This window comes from Schistocerca piceifrons, chromosome 4, assembly GCF_021461385.2.
Source record: "Schistocerca piceifrons isolate TAMUIC-IGC-003096 chromosome 4, iqSchPice1.1, whole genome shotgun sequence".
NCBI classification, from domain to species: Eukaryota; Metazoa; Arthropoda; class Insecta; order Orthoptera; family Acrididae; genus Schistocerca; species Schistocerca piceifrons.
Window position 1 is genome coordinate 632,554,039 of NC_060141.1, and position 16,149 is coordinate 632,570,187.

The 16,149-nt window shown below is 42.2% G+C and overlaps 1 protein-coding gene across 1 annotated transcript in view; it reads left to right on the forward strand.

The window, feature by feature from the left end:
• The window catches only part of LOC124795259 (transmembrane protease serine 13-like), a 161,604-nt gene that overhangs the window by 622 nt on the left and 144,833 nt on the right, over nt 1-16,149 (forward strand). The window lies entirely within an intron of this gene.

Sequence of the window (16,149 nt, forward strand, 5' to 3'; positions counted from 1 at the left end):
TGCAAAGCTGTTCGAATGTTCATGTGTTACTGTCGTGAGCATCTACGGAGTAAGATAGGACAGTGAAACTACCACTAGACGCTAAATGGCTGATCGTCCACGACTCTTCACAGAATGTGGGGTCAGAGGCTTGTCTGCTCTGTAAAGTTGGGCAGAGCTATGGCATCTCTACCAAAGAGCACAATGCTGGTGCACGCACAGGTGCTTCGAAGCAAACCGTTCATCGTACAGTGTTGAACATGAAACTCCGCAGCGGACCACCCCTGTGTTCACATGTTGACCCAACGATATCGTCAATTACGATTGCAGTGGGTCCGGGACCATCGGGATTCGACCGTCGATCAATGAAACATAGTTTTGCTACACTAGGTTGCTTGTCGTCTCCAAAAACGCCGCATAGAGGTGAACGGTGGCTCGGAACGTGCAGCGCGCCACGGACGCAAGCTGATGGGAGAAGTGATATGCTATGGAAGACATTCTCCTGCTTTTACATGGTAATAATCGAAGATACACTGACTGCTGCGAACTACCTGCATCCCTTCATGCTTGATGTCTTCCCCGAAGCCGACGTCGTCTTTCAGCAGTATAACTACCCGTGTCAAGGAGCCAGAACTTTGCTACAGTGGTTTGAGGAGCGTTATAGCGAACTCGCGTTGATCTACTGGCGACCAAATTCTCCTGATGTAAATTCTGTAGAACCCATCTGGGTCGCTATCGAGCGCCATCACGGTGTACGCAAATCAGCGGGCCTTATTTAAGCGAATTACATGACATGTGCGTAGACATCTAATGACATATGCCTCTTCCACAAGCCTGAAAACAAACTCCCAGAACGTTGATACGCAGAACAAGTGACGTATTTCGTTCCAGTTACGGACAAACAAGCTATTAAGCAGGTGGTCATAAATTCTGTCTCATCGGTGTATGTGAACATACATTGGTTCATAGATGTCAAAATGATACAATATCCAAGTAGATCCTTTAGTACGAAGATATATATTTTTAACAAAAGACATATTCTGGCAGTAACACAAATTTTCAGTTATCTTATAAGACATAAAAAACTTAGAGAGCTGGAGACTATGAACCATACAGAAGCACAAAAATATTCATGCAGTGAATAACATTTTGGAACAAAGTTTTACTGTAGTGGTATATGAAACATGATAAATATATGCAACAAAATAGTGCTGTGATCCCTACATTGTAATATGCTTATCAAAATATGTCAGTTTGCTGGTAATAAACATTATGGGGAAAAACTCATCTAATCGTGCTGTGTGAAACATGAGGCAAATGTACAATAAAATACTGCTTTCATCTCCAATGGTAATCTGGTTGCCAAATTATATTTTTAGAAACCCAAACAACCAACTATACCTAGCCACTTCGTTTGTTGCTGACCACAACTGGAGACTGATTGAAAACTGATCTAAAAGAATACTGTTTCTCTTTGTATCCCAATGCTTTTGTAGCCCATTTGGTTGCTACTTTTTTTTTTTTCGTCGGGCATGTAGAGTGTGGGTCTTGTGGAAGCTTTCCTTGGATTTTCGATGTGTCAGTCTTACAGTTTTTTGTTCTGGATGTTTTGTCTTAGTAAACCATAGACCTGCGGAAGCTATTCGATGAATTACTGCACATCTTGGAAGTTTTTGAAGAGTTGTTTTGCCAGTTACTTGTCAATTGCTTTCTGATTATAAGAATCTGTTGCTGGGAATTTAGATATTTCAGGCTCATTTCCAGGTTCCGTGTTAGAGAGAATTTCTTCGTTTACAAGTATCCTAATGTTTCACAATGCTCACTATTCATCCCAAATAAAAGATCAACGATTGCGTTACTTATTGGGCGTGTTTCTCACTGTTGCAACGGAGATTCGTTTCCTTCAGCCTACAACGTGGCTAACCAACCCCAGCTCGTGGTCGTGCGGTAGTGTTCTCTCTTCCCACGCCCGGGTTCCCGCGTTCGATTCCCGGCGGGGTCAGGGATTTTCTCTGCCTGGTGATGACTGGGTGTTGTGTGATGTCCTTAGGTCAGTTAGGTTTAAGTAGTTCTAAGTTCTAGGGGACTGATAACCATGGATGTTAAGTCTCATAGTGCTCAGAGCCATTTGAACTTAAACTATAAGCATGGCTTTGTACGGCAGAGAATGAAGCTTTTTGAGGGCGGTGCCTGGTTGTGGGACGTAGGACAAGTGATTTCAATTTAAGAACACACTAATTAAGTTGCGTTCCGTTATAGTGCCTTTAGTCTCCACACCATAAGGCCATAATCAGACTTATCCATACATTACGGGCGTCATATAAAGGGTTGCCAAAACAGTTCGTAAAGGTTGTAAGGTTGCTGCAAGGCATGTTGTGCTGAGAAATAAATGTTCAGAAAACGGCGTGGCCGTGCGGTTCTAGGCGCTTGAGTCTGGAACCGCGTGACCGCTGCGGTCGCAGGTTCGAATCCTGCCTCGGGCATGGATATGTATGATGTCCATAGGTTAGTTAGGTTTAATTAGTTATAGGGGACTGATGACCTCAGCTGTTAAGTCCCATAGTGCTCAGAGCCATTTGAACCATTTGTTCAGAAAAAAAATCGATACGCTGTGAATTTTTCGAGTTATTTAGCATTCAGGTTAGCCAATCCAGTCGTCTCGCGCGCAAATTCAAGCACTTGCCGAGCAAGAAAACGGTAATGCACAGACATCTGCTGGTATGTGAGCTATCACTTGTTGAAACACTTATTACATATTAAAATGTGCCAGTTTCGGAAGTGATAAATTTAAATTAGGCGCGCAGAAGCTATGTTTGTTTGTTTGAGGAAACCAAACGAAGAGTACGATTAGCAACACCGTCTCTGGCAGGCTACTTAAATTTGCGCGAACAGCGGCCTCATTGGCTAACTCCAGTGCTAAATAACTCATAAATGGTGCAACATACTGAGTTTTTTTCATACGAACTATTTCTCAGCACAACCTCCCCTGCAACACCTTTTCAGACAGTTTCTGACCACTCTGTACATTTATCTATGTTGCTCTTGCTTGTTTCCTAATACCACTTATTCACCTTCAATTACTCCACCGTCCTCGTATTTTCCTTTATCTCTTATAATCGAGCAAAGACAGTTTATATATGACCTCTTCGGCTAGCAGTATGCTCCAACCCTCTTCATATCATTTACACTACACTCATTCTCTTGTTCTTTGATACCTTAGTATGTTTCCTGTCTCTCTTAGTAATTTCCAATCTGCATCCCTCTCTGCGAGCACTCCGTGCCCAAGCGTCAGTTTCTCAGTAGTTTTCGGAGATAAGGTTCGTGTATCACTATGCTACACCTTGACAAATAACACACACTGATTGTAAAAATTCCGTTTCAGGCACAATGGAAGCATAGTTTTGAGACCGCTGTTTAATTTACCAAAAGCACTTCAGATTATTTTTCAATCATCTGTTTTTCTATTTGTGTCTGTCCAGTAACTTTCTTCAGCTCCTCTCAATATAAAAATTTACCTGCTGGTTTTACGACTTCGTTATAATTTGAATTGTTTGCTATTCGGTATGGTAGGTGTCTATTAATTTGGATTTTTTGTAACTTATTTTCAAGTTTGCCATCAAACTAGTTCTAATATGTTCTTTCATTTGTTGAAGTTAATTGGAAAAAGAGGCACATAGTACAATCCGGACAACACTACGAAGTTATATGAAGAAGAAAGGTTTTTGCCACTTTCTTCACTATTTACTTTAGCGACCTAGGTTTAGGATTATTAGCCCGTTTTCTATAATAACTGACAAAGATGTTGTCGTGCATACTAGTACAAACATAAACAGCAAGGAATGGACAATCATCAAACAAATGAATTACCCTCATTAAGTACTGTAAATTACATATTCAGTCATAGAAAATTAAAATAAGTATTTGATTAGCGTATCAATGTAACAAAAGCGGACGGAGTAATTAGATTCGGAAGCATAAGGAAGAGTATAGTAACTGGTGACTGCTTGCTCATTCAGTAGTTGATCAGGATGGTTCTTGTAGCGCCGCTTGGTCTTTAGGCAACGATATTTTCTGCCCATTGTGCTCAGAATGCCATATTTTTACCTCTACTGCATAATCGTGTTTGCTTTCCAGACAACGGTACGAAGAGATGACACCTGTTTTCTGCATCTTCCAGGTCCTGTGATTTTCTTTGTCTGATGCAGTTTGGTCTACTGTTTTTGTTATGTAGTATGAGCCACACTCTTTGCAATTTATCTTACAGGCTCTACTTTTGTTTACTGGCTGATCTGCTTGTCTTTACCGTTACGTAAATTTTTCGTACTGTCTCTCTGGGCCGGCCGAAGTGGCCGTGCGGTTAAAGGCGCTGCAGTCTGGAACCGCAAGACCGTTACGGTTGCAGGTTCGAATCCTGCCTCTGGCATGGATGTTTGTGATGTCGTTAGGTTAGTTAGGTTTAACTAGTTCTAAGTTCTAGGGGACTAATGACCTCAGCAGTTGAGTCCCATAGTGCTCAGAGCCATTTGAACCATTTTGTCTCTCTGGTGTAACAGTTCACTGAATACTCGTTTCTCTTCAGAATATTGCCCCTTTCGGTAGGAAACTTACCAACAAATGACATTACAAAAAATTTTCTAGTAATAGTTTGGAGCACTGTTGCGGGACATGATAGTGATTTATAGTGTAAGAGGCTCATGACTAAGGAATTTATTGCTATCGCACTCGAGAAGATGTAACTTTGATGGATTACTCACGCACTGCCTGCGATATGTAAGCTACAATAGAATCGCAGACCAGAGGGCAGTGTCGGCTGCAGTAGTAGTTGTAGCTCGCAGTCGGGCGGTTGGGCCGCTCGTGGGGAGCGATGTAGTATAAGATAAAAGCAGCCGCGCGCATATGTAATTTGTAACAACTGATTTTGTCCTATTGTTATATCAAGTCCCATGTAAATGTTTTTGAAAATCTTTTATTAATAATCTTTCTTATAAAGATAACTTTTGACAATTATTCATCTGAATTTAAAGGATTTTACTAATTTCTCCTATCCACGGTTATCCCTACTGTCGTAAAAAAAAAATCAGTTGTTTCTTTTTATTCATAACAAATCTAGTGGCCAGCATTGCACTGGGCTGTGCCAGAAAAATTTCTTATAGGAGCAGATATATACGCGTTATCCGGCGACTTCATTGAGGTAAGATTTTTTTTAAATTTATTCAGAATGACTTTTCAGGGCAATGACGAAGCATTGCTGACGTCCAAATTTACCAGTTTGGGTTAACAATCTTTTAATTATTGAAAGGTTATATGTAAGGCACAATTTTATTGAGAGATAAGTCACATTTTATTATTCCGAGGTTACGGAAAAAAACTGTTGAGAGGTTACACTATGTAAATGTTATAATTAAGTAAACTGTTGGGAGGTTACAATAGCATGATTCTTTTAGCTTCCTGTTACAAATATTGTTAGCAAGAATGAGCTGGGAACCATTGTTGTATGTAGTTCTTGATCAAACTCAGCGAACTAACACCAAACGGTGGATCAAAAAATCCGAAGCATAATGTTTGTGGGAAGCAAAGGTTCACTGAATACCCCAGAATGTAGGAGACTGTGTACCTGTTTTTCCTGTGTGTTTTAAACTGTTGGCTTCTTGTGTTGATGTCAAGATAAACATCCAAAAATCTTTCTACTTAAGTATCATCATTTCTAGGTGCCGTTTCTTTGTTCACACTTCTAATCACATTGAACACCTAATCTAGTGTTACTTTAGAAATATCATTACTTTTATAATTGGCCATCAGTGTTTCTGATTCATCTCTTGAATGACACAGATATTTAAATATGTTATGGAACGTTTGTACAATCTTCTCTCTCGTGTTAGTTATTTTCCTGTCTGCCATTTCATCCGCTGAGATACGATATCGACCCACTATAAATTTCTGTTTAATCTTCTTCAGATTCTTACTGCTTTTAACTGTTGCCCAATTGCAGATATTTCCGAATAATTTTATATAATTCTGTCTATTCTATCACGTTTCTGTTGCTACTCTAACTTCAGATTAAAATTCCACGTTATGATTTTCTAGTGGGTTTTGGTGTAATTTATCTTCTGTAATTCTTCTTAGAAGTAATCAACTCCATGTATGTGACCACATTGATGCTTAGATTTTAATGATTTCCATTGAATATCTATTGTTTATTATTAAAATAAGTCTTATTATTTTGAATAATAGATTAAATTTTGTCGATTGGAATAAAGTCGCCAAAGGATACGTCCTGATTTTAATTCTGTTTGTTCTTTATTTTATTGGCCACACTTCTAAATTACGTTTATTTCAATTTTGTTTAAGTCCTCTTTAAAACGTGCTATCTTTTCTTTCTTGAACCTGCAATTCTCCAAAATAAGCAGTATTAGGACAACAGGAATTCAAAGGTCCATGTTATTATCTGTACAAGCCGGCCGCGGTGGCCGAGCGGTTCTAAGCCTTTCAGTCCGGAACCGAGCAACTGTCACGGTCCCAGGTTCGAATCCTGCCTCGGGCTCAGTCCCATAGGGCTCAGAGCCATTTGAACCATTTTATCTGTACAGCCAACCTACACGGGGAAAGGACTAGGGCGGAATACAGAATTCGCTTGAAACTTTACGTATCAGTATGGCCGAAGACCTTGGCGAAACATGTAATCAGCGCTAAGGCTGACCAATTGGCATGCTATCATGTACCAGCAGAGCCACCCATCTTTCAATCAGCATTGTCATTTCACTATCAGTCAGTCTTAGTCCCACCAGTGGCACATTTAGTCGATAAGGTAGCAGACTTTGACCCACTACTGAAATTTCACTCTAGTTGATTCCCTGAGACGTAATGAAGGCTCTTCCATGAATTCATAGGTGATTCACCTTTTGGAACATATAATATGTGATTATTAAGAAATTTTTCCGTCTCACATCTTATTTTTTACCACTTGGGGCTCTGTATCTAACTAATATTATTAAAATAGACTTACCAAAATATACTTTCAGATGCTTTAGCGAATACGTCATTCTAACATGTTCTGATTCCACTTTTTTTTAGATCAGTCTTTTGACCGTTTTGATACCCTTCTGTGCCAAACAATTCATCTCAGACTTGTACCCAACGTCCACAAATACAAGTGTCTATTTTCTGTACCCTTTTTTTGGTGTGAACCTACTGTGGTAATTTCTCTTGGTCCAAAACAAATTCTGTTTCATGAAATTATTGTATTCGAATTGCTCTTAGAGCTCAGAGATTATTAGTTTTTCGGAAGTTCTTATTTCATTTATAGCTCCAAGCTTAAAATGACGAAGCTTCATATTTTTTGGTCCACTCAGTGAATGCAGCAGTCTGACAGGAAGCAAAACAAGTTTTAAAGCTGACCTAAAAGTCATGGAAGAACTTTCATTTAAAAAATGGTAGCCAGTAAAAAAAACTAGTTTTAAGTGTAGTTGCATGATTAGGACTGTAAACTTAAGTGTTCATTATTGTTAAACTATCAGGTAAACATACCCTCCAAAATTACTCGTTCCACATCATTTCGATCAAATAATCGTTCAAATGGTCTATGGAACATGTAACTAGCTAAATAAATAAACTGTCATTATTGGTAGAAATGTTTAGCCATATGTCAGTGATACGAATCTGTAATTCCATTCATGAATGACGTAAATATTATACGAAAAAGTCCGAGAAGTATCAGTATTAAAATTTCTTGTATTATTTCCAGTACTTGGTAGCAAAGCTAATAAAATAACGATGGCACATAAAATTTCTTTGCGATTTATGCGTGAATTTTTCCTTCTCTGTCTCATGTGTGTATACTCAAGTTTCATTCTGATGAGCTAGATTTGTGCATTACTTTAATGTGGAACATAATGGAACTGTTTAGATCTTCTACTGCATATTCTATATTATTATACATGAGATGCGAGTAATTGCTGACTTGAGAATAAATTATTTTTGTTAGGGAGTATACCGTGAACCGTCAGAACAAACGCCCTGTTTCGGACATAGTCATCCACTTCCCACGATGACTGAGTACCATAACAACTCGAGTATGTGCATCTAGGTGCAATTGCAACAGCTTCTTTCCCTTTCTTCCATTCCTTTGGAATGTAGCATGATTATGTTCTATAAATCGCACAATTGTTCTGGTTTTTGATTTCTGATTTGTTGTGCACGTTGAAGTTCTACGTCTTATTAATGAGAAAGTAACTCCTACATGTTGAGTTCTCCGAAGAAACTGACATATTATGTTGTTCTTGTGGGGGACGATGTCCTTACGTTTGTTTTCTGCATTTATGCTGCTACAGATTCTCGTTACTGAACGTTTTTAAGCATACTTCTACGAAAAAAGTGCTATTTAGTTTACGTATACAGTTTATACCTCATACTGTTTCCTCTAGGGTAATGTATGAACCCTGAGGAACGCCCTCTAAGTCGTGTAAGCGATATGATTGGGGAGTGGAGCGCTGGAATTTTGAGCATGAGAATAAGCTGTGCTGTAACAGTCCTTTCATTCAGTCGCTCAATTTCAAATTTCCGAAGTACGCAATTTTCGATAATCTGAATGTCACGAGAATTTTGCCCGTCCAACATCTTCAGAGTGAAGCCTGCCACATAAAATAATCAGAACTTGACCCAGGTCCACCAGCTTTATGTGGCTATCAGCGACCACGCGAATGTCGGAATGGTTGAGCGTGGTAGATAAATGGTAGGTAAAAGCGATTTTGTTCTGAAACAGAGATATGTACAACGAATGTTATCTGCTGTAGATTTTGACGTCCTCCTCACTCCGACTAATAACACAACTGGATGACAACATTCGTATTTAAAACACACCACAAAAAAAGGGATTAAACAACAATTTAAAAATTTTTGTTCAGCGATACATTCCCTGGTCACAATTAACTGAATACTTCAAGAAAGTAAAATTCTGGAATCAAAGAATATAAAACGTCAAGGTAGACAATGCGCTTCAATTCATTATCATTGAGTGGGTAATCAAGGTATACCACTCAGTACAAACGCGAGCAGCTAGTGGTACTGATTAATATACAGGTTAACGGTCACCATCGGTTACAATTAACAAACAACATCGATAGTAGAGTTATTTTGTACGTAACACAGTTAGTAGTAATAGTTGCTATGAATTAGTCGTCACTAGCGGCTGCTCACTAAGCTACACTAAGCTAACTTTTAACCTAGAGCATTCATTCGATGTTTATCAACTCTAATGACGATAGCGTTACAACCTAGCCTTTTGGCTGTTATAATCTGCACACGATGGACCAACCGAGGAGACACAGGTCACTCCTACTGAATCTGTCACACCACCTGTTAAACAGTACGAACGGAATGGCCCTCGTATATGAGTCCCAGGTATTGATTCCTACGAAAAGCATCACACGTTTAATAACTATAAGGGGGTTCATCTAACTACAGAATTAAAAATCTAGGCCCAATTTGATCGCATTTTATTACAATAATTCCTTGTGAACACATACATAAAATCAGTGCCGGCCGGAGTTGCCGCTCGGTTCTAGGCGCTGCAGTCTGGAACTGCGAGACCGCTACGGTCGCAGGTTCGAATACTGCCTCGGGCATGGATGTGTGTGATGTCCTTAGGTTAGTTAGGTTTAAGTAGTTCTAAGTTCTAGGGGACTGATGAACTCAGAAGTTAAGTCCCATAGTGCTCAGAGCCATTTGAACCAATTTGAGAAATCAATACTTACACAATAACATGATTAATAAAATTCAAAGTGAAAGTAACTAACAACTGTGATCACTGAAACAAACTTAAAACCAGAGCTGTTGACTTGGCAGAGCCCACAAAGAACAAGTGGGATAGGAGTGATCATCATTTCAACAGGTCGCTCTCGAAAAAGAATTAGTGCCGGTGACTGTGCAGTGATTGCCCCAATCGTGCCAGGAAGGCGTGCTAAATCCACATGCAAATGAAAAAACCCTGCTCGGTCACGGATGAATCCTCAAATATCGGACCAGGTGTTAAATTACGGAACACAATCAAGTTTAAACTGTTTCACGGAGAAGCACCAACTGCTCTGCTTTCCAGGTAGCCTATGCCGCCACATACTCTCACCTCAGCTGAGAAGCTGGAAAATCGAGTCTTACATATTGCCAGGCCTCCTGCCAACTAGTATTCATCAGCTGCTGTGTGATGGGCTGAGGCTTAAAGAAAAAAGGAAAGCCTGCCTTCTGCCGCGTCCCCGAAGTCAGTGCGTCCTCTTCCACATTCCGATCGAGAGCTTCTGTTTCTCCCCTTCTCAAAAACCCCGTGCCCAAAAAATTCTCTCTGCGCTGCATAAAAACCCGCGTCAAAGGTACCTCGCCTATGACAAGTATTGCCCTATGATAAATATTGCCCAAAGCTATATTAAAAAAAAAAAAATACCGAGCCAATGCTCCACACAGCAAACGTTTTTTGAGTAATCCAATGAGCTGTCTTCCCTTATGTAAAATCTTAAGAAAACCGAGTTCAAAACTTCCACTTCTCAGATGTCTTCTTACATCGCCGAATTGGGGTTTCCTCCCACGTCTGAGTCTCGTAGAAAATGGCGTCCTAAACTCCCAGTTTTTAGTTCACCCAATGAGCTACCTGGCCCCCAGAGGTGTCACTTCCGCCCCAACAATGGGAAAAAAATTTTCAACAATAGACAGCAGTTGAGCTTCCCATGTGAGAGCAGAGACGAATATCTCTCAACTAGCCTAGCATAAAAAATGGTTCAAATGGCTCTGAGCACTATGGGACTTAACTTCTGAGGTCATCAGTCCCCTAGAACTTAGAACTACTTAAACCTAGCTAACCTATCACACACATCCATGCCCGAGGCAGGATTCGAACCTGCGACCGTAGCGGTCGCGCGGTTCCAAACTGTAACGCCTAGCCTAGCATCCTCCAGTTTTCTAGGAAAAGCGAAAGCATTCCATAAAGCTGTTTTTGAGCAGAGGGCTGACTTGTAAAAATAATTCATTATATTGGCCTTTATGGCTAGAGTTCTGGTGTGCACATTACTACGTTTGTGGATTCTTAGCGCACATGTCTTACCTGGCGGTAAGTGCCAAGATTGCCGTCCCCTCCAAGCAGCCTTATCTTTAAAACTTGGCTATTGTTCCTAAGAAGCTCTGGGGGCTGATTGCCAAAGTCTCTTGTCCCCTCCTATTATGTTGCCAATCCGAGGCTCGTAAAACACAACAAATAGGCTTATGCAATTAACTGCACACGTAGACAGAAATGAAGACATTTGTTAGTGACTCGATCTTTGCAATCACCGATATCGCCTATATTATCAGCATATGTTTATCAGACAGTACAACTATGACACGGATTACGATAAATTGAATCAATAACAAAGATACATCAGAATTGTCAGACGTGCCAGTCCATCACTTGACTGAAACGTTTCACAACTGAAGCAATAGCCGTTTGTCACAGGATAGCACTTACAACCCTCGTGAAGTAACCTTCTTATCCTAAGACGGCTCTAAATGTAGCTTACTTGCATTTTCAGTATATAGTGCGGAAACAGCCCATTTATAAGCATACACGTTTTATTTTGGTTTATGGTGGCAATAGAATACAAGCATTTGGTTGTATTCTTAGTAGCAATCAGCGCATTAACGCTGATTTATCTCTCGTATAATTAGAACAGCTCTAGGTGTAGGCTTTTGCGGTTAACAGCTCAATACGCCCAGTGAGCAAAGCACATAAACTGTTCCTCACAACCAATTTTCGGTGTTTGACAGTAATGCTTGCATGTCCGAAGGAAATGATACTGTGGCGACTACAGCCATTACGAAATACATGAAACGTATTCACAGTTGCGAATATGGACAATCGTCAGCTATCTAAGGGAATGACGACGGTGAAAATTTGAACCAGACCGGAATTCGAACCCGGGTTTCCCGCTTCACGCGAGTGGTCGTCTTATCTGCTTTTGCTACCCATGCACGACTCACGCCACACCCTAAAGTCCGTATGTTGTCGTTCCTGCGTCACAACCTGTAATCGCACACACATTAATTCCCGTACAGGGGAGGACATCTTAAATTGAAATCGCTACCTGGTACCGGAGGATAAATACGATGTTGTAGTGCCGGTGGTGTTAAGAATATCGATGCGGTGTTCCTGCAGGCATGTATGCATAATGCATGAAGTTCGAGCACAGGTAGTGACACAGGAACGACGAATTGTGGAAGTTTGGGTCTGGCCAATATAGCCAAAGAGGACAAGGCGAATGCTCGCATAAAGCTGGTAATCTGGGTTCAACTTCCGGTCTGGCGCCAATTTTCACTGTAGTTATTCCCTTACACAGCAGATGGTTGTTCGTATTCGTAACTGTCAATACATGTCATGTGTTAAACTAAATGTGCACACGTGTATGCTCAAAATGCAGCAACAAGATTAAGAAAAAATCATAAAACACAGCCACCCAAAACTAATGCTCGCTCGGACATGGCTTTCATAAACCACACATCTGTGCGCAGACGTACATGGACACACCAGACTGAATGACAGTTTATACAAAACTGGTTCAGCTACGAATGTTTAACCTTCTAAGCAGTACAATAAGCAAGAGTAACTGATCGTTTCCTCCGGAATGATGTGCAGAATTCGTTCCCCATCATCATTTCGCTGGTCAAGTAATGCAATCCCTAATGCAAATTTCAGTCAGATTCCACAAAGTCACAGGCCTCAATAGACAACAGACGGTTCGAGAAACCAGACAGATGAACGACATTGCCAAGTCGTGATACAAGAAACACAGACGCTCACCGAACTCACTGTAAAGCCATGTGGACGTCGGCGTCTCGGTGCCTGCAGTAGGAAAGAAAAGCACTAAATGACAGCTGGCAGAACGTATCCTTTTTTTGTGATAGGGATCACCACAGCATCACCAGCCTTCCGCGGTCTAACTGTGTTGGTGAGCCAGTAAATAGAAACCATAGGGCAGTGACACTGCGTCACTGCAATACAATTTGGAGGTGTGACGGTGGGACTTGGAGTCCCATACCACCCTGCAACGGTGACAGTACTCTTCTGTACGGCATAAAAACTTAGTCCGACATGGGCAGGTAGGATTGGAAAGTAGTGGACGTAGAACGGAGGGCTAGGCCTGCCAAAGGAGGCAGCCGTGGTGGGCGTTGCAGGCCCAGCGCAAGTCCTGTAAGGAAGCCGATTCCTCAAGGATGGTCAGTGGAACCGGATGGGGGTGCCAGCGACATGGATGTGTAGTCCCGTAGGGCAGCCACTTTCTCATAGAGCCGCCGCGCGTTGTTGCGTATGGTCTCTTTGAGGGGGACGATATCTGCTTCCTCACGGAGAGTCACAATACTCGTGAGTGGCGGGGCGTGCAGGCTCCACCTGAGAACCTTAGAACATATCCGACTGTAGTTGATGTGGTGTCACCGCCAGACACCACACTTGCTAGGTGGTAGCCTTTAAATCGGCCGCGGTCCATTAGTATACGTCGGACCCGCGTGTCGCCACTATCAGTGATTGCAGACCGAGCGCCACCACACGGCAGGTCTAGAGAGACGTACTGGCACTCGCCCAGTTGTACAGCCGACTTTCCAAGGAACGGTTCACTGACAAATACGCTCTCATTTACCGAGACGATAGTTAGCATAGCCTTCAGCTACAATTGCTACGACCTAGCAAGGCGCCGTATTCAATTGATATTGAGATTCTATTAATGTATCATCAAGAGCGATGTTCTACAAATGTGGATTAAAGTTAAGTATTCCAGAAGCTACGCACTTTTCTTTATAGCATTCATTACGTATTCTGTTTCAGACCTCACGCCAGCCTGTGTGAGTTTAAGCGCTTGCCTTTCGGCTTCCTCTCATTGTGTCTAGGCTGTCTTGTCTAGACACAACAGTTGATGTTTTACATGCCATAGGACATCTGAAGGAAACAACTCAAACCACTTACGCTTCATGTTCCCTGGACACGACGGCACGATGGGAACCTGTCACATCAATATCTACATATGCCACTTTCCGCCTAAGCGTTTCAATGATGAAAACACCTGTCACCACAAAAACTAGAGGAGGCCAATACTGTTGCCGAGTTCCGCTCTATCCCATATCATGAGAGGAAGGATTCCGTCTCCGGCGCTCTGCATGTCTTAAGTGGCGAATACGGCCGCCAGGCAGCGCCACTTGGACAGAACAACGCAGAAACCCGTTATTGTTTCCCACTGCGACACAGAAATTTGAAACATATCTCAAAGGTGCCTACGACGACGACAACAACAACAACAACAACAACATTGTAAAAGCGTGGCTTCCTGTGACGTCACCTTCAGGTTCCATAACTGTTCAAATAGCAAGGTGTCCACATTCGAAAATTGGACAAGAACTCAGAAGTTCATGTGAGGTGTAAGGTGGATTAATGATGTCACATTGGCACCAAGTCCCCCCCCCCCCACCGTTTTTTCTCTCCTTCCCCCTTTTTTTTCCCCTTATCTGTCCAGGTAACCCCATCCCCCCTCCCCATATGCCCTTGGCTGTGGTATGTCATCTTCGTGCTGACTATTTAGTGCTATGTGTTGCGTCTTTTCCGATGTGTTGCGAACGGAAATAATACTGTCGCTGGGTGTGATTTTTATATCTCTTGCGAACAGAAACCAAACTGTCGCCGTGTTTTTTAGTTGTCTGTCAACTGTTTTACCTGTCTGCTTCCTGTGTATTTTATTAGCATCGCCAACCGTTTGCTTTATGTTTCAGCTTTCCACAATTTTCCGCCGCTTTACAATTTAAGTCACCGTTTTATCGCCTCATTTTATTGTTTCTTATATTATTCTTATGTTTTGAAAATTCTGTCGGCTGCAGAGCAGCGAACTAAGCTGCTGCCAGCCCGCCCCCTTCGGGGGGAATCGAAATTCAATAAAGGAAAAATAAAAGCATCAAGTTTCATCAGAATTCTGACCAACGCCACCGGGCACATAATGGGAAGATTGCTGCACCCCTTCTTACCCACGTTTCAACCCTTCTTTCGACGCCTTTGCGACGGAGATCAGATTCGCGACGCCCAAAGTTTTAAATCACGCGGTTTCTTTTTGCTGGTCAAGGGAAACATTTCAGACCATCGCCGCTCATTATCGACACGAACAGGCTTCAGGGGATGGCATAAGGCGCGTGAATAAAACCGCTTGGGGTTTACATTTCTACTCATTTCACAGCCTAAAACGAGAATTCGCAGTGTGATGACCAACAGGAAAACGTTCTTGACAACCTTTGCAGTGCTGACACCCCCCGGGACTATTCAGCCCTTCTAAGCACATCGTGGGCCGCCTCCATTCCATCCGAAAGTGATCACACCCCTTTGCAGTGCCACTAAAATAACTGATCTGGTGTAAAGGGGGGCGGGGGGGGGGGGGACCACTAGAAACCGTTAAAGACCATGCGATGAAGTATGAACGCGATCTGAAGCAGCAAAAGATGTTTATGCTCTTTTAGTCCTTCGTGCCTTCCTGCGGCGTTATCACGGGAGGGAACGGGTGGCGGAGAGGGGGTGGGGCGAGGGGTGCAACATTGACACATGCGTGAATAAAACGGCAGAGGGATCATTCTAAGAACCCCAGATCGGCAACACTTGTGGTGTCACCCGTGTACCTTTGTTGAACACTTTAACGATATAGCTGTACAGAGACAGACAGTCACTGATTTCTATGCGCGGGTTGACAGCCAACCATTTCGACACACCTGAGCTGAGTGCTGCTATGTCACTGAACCAGCGCCTGCTGGTGTTTTGTTCATATATGCCACAGGAGGGCATGTGCGGGAGAAATGAAAAAGCATAAACATCTTTTGCTGCTTCGGAGCACGTTCAAGTTTCGTTCTATCTCTAGCAAAAACTGTAGTCGCGCTACACTCCAAGTGGTGCGATGATACGGTTGCAGGCCCACAATGTCCTTAGAGGAGGTATGAATCGTCCTGTTGCTCACCACAATGTGAGCTGTCGATTTCGACCGCAAAATATGTGGGAATCAACGCCCCGTTGGTAGAGGTGGTCATATCAGCACCCTTCATGCCATCCCCTGAGGTCTTTTCGCGTCCATTCTGAGCGGCAATGCGTCTGAAATGCTGGTGACATCATTAACCCATCTTACACCTCACATAAGCTTCTGA